Consider the following 5,270-nt stretch of genomic DNA (forward strand, 5'->3'; position numbering starts at 1 on the left):
ACTATAATTTATACTGGGAATTTATTGGCGCCAATGGAAGTAAAATTTCTTTCCTGTGCAAAGACCACCTTCAGAGATTGGCTATTCTTCAAGTTAATGGCAAACAGGAAAGAATTATGTTCTGCTTTTTCACCTATATCATTCTAGATTTTTTTTTCAGTCTGTCCCATCTGCTATTATACTTTGTATAGCTACATTAGCCCTTAGAATGTATTCAGAGGGAAAGATTTGAAAATGCCAACTTCTTCTGATTTTCCTATATCCTCCCATTGTCAGGACTCCGTGCTGAGAGGAACTCTGAAAAAGGAAAGGCAGTGAAAGTGTTACATTCTGCCAACAACTACTTGGAGACATATTGTTATGGGTCTGAGAATTGTAGGCCTCCAGAAATTTCTCATCTTGACTCCCAGCACTCTTGTTGTCAATGCTGAGTCTGTTCAACAATATCCAAAGAGCCTTAGTTTTCCCATTCATGTTCATTGTCAAAGCAGTGACTTACCGTATTTTTCAGAGTATAAGACGCTCCAGAGTATAAGACACACCTTATTTGGGGTGTCTTATTTGGGGGGAGGGAATAAGAAAAAAAAATCCTGCCTCTGCCTACCAGCATCCATCAGCATTCATCTGGCTAGCATCCTTGCAGCAAACAGCAAACAGCCTGGTCAGCTTCAGCACATTAGCCTGATTCAGCATGAGCAGTTGATTGGCTGGTGGATCGCCTCCAGTATACTGCCAATCAGCTGTTCCCAGAGGTGAACTTTAGCAACAGGTCTGTTGGTTGCGAGCATGCACACCAGTGGTGGGTTTCAAAAATTTTTACTACCGGTTCTGTGGGCATGGCTTCATGGGCATGGCATAGCGTAGTGGGCATGGCTTGGTGGGCGTGGCAGAGGAAGGATACTGTAAAATCTCCATTCCCACCCCACTCTAGGGGAAGGTTACTGCAAAATCCCCATTTCCTCCCGATCAGCTGGGACTCGGGAGGCCAAGAATAGATGGGGGCGGGGCCAGCCAGAAGTGGTATTTATTGGTTCTCTGAATTACTCAAAATTTCCGCTCCTGGTTCTCCAGAACTGGTCAGAACCTATTGGGGCAGATACGCAGCTTCAAAAATGCAGCTGATCGTCGCTGGGCGCTCCAGTGAGTACAGCAGGGGAAGTGCGGAACCGGTCCGGCAAGACAGCAGCTGTTCTGGATTACCATTTTGGCCTCTGTGCCTTGCTTTTTCACCCTCTGAAAGCTCCATTTGAGAGGCTGCCTTTGCAAAGAGAAGCTCCTTTGCAAATGGATCTTTTGGAGCTTTGGGAGGCTGCTTGAGAGGCTAACTGTTTGGGATTTCGGCATTTGCAGCCTCCAAAAGCTCAGTTTGCAAAGGAGCTTCTCAAACAGACCTTTTGGAAGGATGCTGAAGGGTGGGGGCTGGTGGGTGGATGGGGTTACATTCAGTGTATAAAACGCACCCAAATTTTCACCCTCTTTTAGGGTGGAAAAATGTGTCTTATACTCTGAAAAATATGGTACTTTAGAACTCTAATCTGCTAGGCTTAAAAATAACTATATTGTAGACAAAAAGAAAAAAAACATTTAAAGAGAAGAATTGGTGTTATCAGGCTAAAACAAACAAACAAACCCACATTTGAATGAGAAGACTCTTCCCATGTTCCCTATTGTACAATCGGATTCCCTGACTCATGCTTATTTTGCATGGTAAATTATAGGTAAAAGTTCAGGGTCTCTAAGACAGCAAGTACATAAATAAAGTAGAACCTGAGGTTTGATTTACTGAATCAAACAAGAATAACTTTAAATGTAGATTACTGAGAAGAAGTATACATAGGCCAAGGCAACCAAACAAGAAATGACAACATTTGGTACAGGAATGTAAATAAAAAACAAAACTCAAATTCTTTCCACTGCTGGAGCCTTTTTCTAACTAGATGTAGCAGTAAGTTTTCCTCAGATTACTCTGGCTACTACACAGCAGTTTCTTGGACAGGCTACACTGAAGTTCTTTCTTAGTTTCTAAAGATTATATAGTGCTATCTTGCAATTATTCATCCATATTAATTATTGTTTACACTAAAGGTTTATGTGAGACACACCCAATATACACAAGCAATCCTCATTTAATACCCATAATTGGGACAGGCTACTCCATTGCTAAGAAATACACAACTGCACCAGACATGTGTCACTTCTGTTATGGTCTTTAAGTGAATCACCCATTTTTGTTAAGCAAAGCATCACAGGATAGTGACTTACAATTTCATTTATGACTTCTCCACTGACTCTGTTCGTTGGGAATTAACTGTTAAGTGTGAAAATGGCAATCGTGTGACCACCAGATAGTTACAAAACACCCAAATGCAGTAATATAGCAACAGGGATGCTATTACAATTGTAAGTGTGATGACTGGTCATTACTTGTTCAGTGTTGACATAACTTTGAATAGTCACTAAACAGTGTAAACTAGAACTACCTGTACATGAAAGCTTACCCTACCACAAACGGCTGACCTTAGAACTGGCAAAACATTTTTAAAAGAAAAAGATATCAAGTCAAGTCAAACTGCATCAGATGACAAAACAGCTGAATGAAAAACAGTGGGTGGTGGGCAAGGCTTTGGGAAAAGTAGTTTGGGTCCAATAGCCTTTCACTATGCTGCTCTCCACAACTTGCAACACACACATGCAGAGTATAAAAAAATAAATGCATTTAACCATCAGCTACATCTGAAGTGATACATGTTTGGCCCTTATTCTATCTAATCAAGTATCTATTGTTGTATCAGTCAAAGAAACATGTAATGACTACATAGATATTCAGCAGAGCTCACTCTATTCACACATCAGTCCCTGTATTTACTTTACTTACTTTACTTTATTTGATTTATATACCACCCTACTCCCGAAGGACTCAGGAACAGCCAAACAGTAAAAATACATAGATACAAAATTTAAAAACAAAGTAAAATCGAATTAAACAATTTGGCCCAGACAGATTAAAACACCCCAATCATTTAAAAACAGATTAAAATTTCATAATTAAAAAGAGGGAAAAGATTAGGCCAGGCCTGCCTGGTGGAATAAAAAGGTCTTAAGAGCGCAGCGGAAGGTGTGCAGATCCGGGATCCTCTGTATCTCCGGGGGGAGCTCATTCCAGATAGTAGGTGCCCCCCACAGAGAAGACTCTCCCCCTAGGGGCCGCTAATCAGCATTGTTTGACCGATGGCACCCGGAGGAGCCCCTCTCTATGAGAGCGTACCGGCCGGTGGGAGGCTATTGGTGGTAGTAGGCGGTCCTGTAGATAACCAGGCCTAAGCCATGGAGCGCTCTAAAGGTGGTAACCAAAACCTTGAAGCGCACCCCGAAGACCACCGGGAGCCAGTGCAGCTCACGCAGGAGAGGTGTTACATGGGAACGCCATGTCGCTGCCATTACCACCCGCGCGGCCGCACTCTGCGCCAGTTGGAGCCTCTGGGTGCTCCTCAAGGGGAGCCCCATGTAGAGAGCGTTACAATAGTCCAGGCGGGAGGTGTCGAAGGCATGAGTGACCGTGCGTAGGGAGTCCCAATCCAGAAAGGGACGCAACTGGCAAATCAGGCGAACCTGATGAAAAATCCTTCCAGTCACGGCCGTCAAATGCTCTTCTAAAGACAGCTGTGAATCCAGGAGGATGCCCAAGTTGCAAACCCTCTCCGTGGGGGCCAATGATTCACCCCCAATAGTCAGTGATGGCACCAACTGACTATATCGGGATGTCGGAAACCACAGCCACTCGGTCTTGGATGGGTTGAGCCTGAGCCTATTCCTCCCCATCCAGATCTGCACAGCCTCCAGGCACCGGGACATCACTTCAAGGGCATCGTTGGGGTGGTCCACGGTGGAGATGTACAGTTGGGTGTCATCAGCGTACTGGTGGTACTTCACCCCGAAACCACGGATGATCTCGCCCGGCGGCTTCACACAAATGTTGAACAGGAGGGGTGAGAGGACCGACCCTTGTGGCACCCCACATATGAGGGGCCTCGGGGTTGACCTCTGGCCCACTGTCAACACAGACTGCGACCGGTCAGAGAGAAAGGAGGAGAACCACCGCAACACAGTGCCTCCCGCCCCTAACTCTTCCAACCGGTGCAGCATGATACCATAGTCGATGGTATCAAAAGCCGCTGAGAGATCTAACAGGACCAGGACAGAGGAGCACCCCCTGTCCCGAGCCCTCCAGAGATCATCTACCAACGCGACTAATGCCGTTTCCATGCTGTACCCGGGCCTGAAGCCCGACTGGAATAGATCCAGATATGTCGTTTCATCCAGGTGCTGGGGGAACTGTTGCACAACCACAGTCTCAACAACTTTCGCCACAAAGCAAAGGTTGGAGACCGGATGATAATTAACCAACATTGCCGGGTCCAGGGAAGGCTTCTTGAGGAGAGGCCTCACCACCGCCTCTTTCAAGGCAGCGGGAAAGTCACCCTCACCCAACAAAGCATTTATAATCCCCTGGAACCAGCCTTGTGTCACCTCCTGGGAAGCCAGCACTAACCAGGAGGGACATGGGTCCAATAAACAAGTGGTCGCGTTCAGTCTGTCCAGAATCCTGTCCACGTCCTCAGGGGTCACAGGATCAAACTCATCCCAGATAACATTCTCAAGACATGTCCCAGTCCCTCCCCCTGAGACTACCCAGTCGGAGACCAAATCTTCCCGAATCTGAGTGATTTTGTCATACAGATACTGAACAAAATCCTCGGCTCTACCCTCCAAGGGGTCCTCCCTCGCTTCCTGGTGGAGCAGGGAGCGGGTCACCCTAAACAGGGCGGCCGGGCGATTATCTGATGACGTAATAAGAGCAGCAAAATAACTACATTTTGCTGCTTTTATCGCCACTAGGTAATTCCTAATATGAGATCTTACCAGTGTCCAGTCTGATTCAGAAAGACTGGCCCTCCAACTATTCTCTAGGCGTTTTTTTCCGGCGCTTCAACTCCCTCAGCTCCTCAGTGAACCAAGGAGCCAAATGAGATCAGCGCCGGGTCAGAGGCCGCAAAGGCACGACCTGATCCAGAGCTCCAGCAGCCGCCCTATCCCAGGCGGCCACTAGGTCTCCAGTCGAGGCGTGTGCCAGAGCCTCAGGAAATGGCCCAAGCTCCATCTGGAACCTGTCAGGTTCCATCAGGCGCCTGGGGTGGAACCATCTTACCAGCTCCGCCTCCCTGGTGAGGTGCAGCGGTTCGAAGGTCGAGACGAAGGAGAGAGTGATCTGA

The sequence above is a fragment of the Pituophis catenifer genome, unplaced genomic scaffold, assembly GCF_029215685.1.
Source record: "Pituophis catenifer annectens isolate HBS135680 unplaced genomic scaffold, rPitCat1.0.hap2 SCAF_4, whole genome shotgun sequence".
Classification (NCBI taxonomy): Eukaryota; Metazoa; Chordata; class Lepidosauria; order Squamata; family Colubridae; genus Pituophis; species Pituophis catenifer.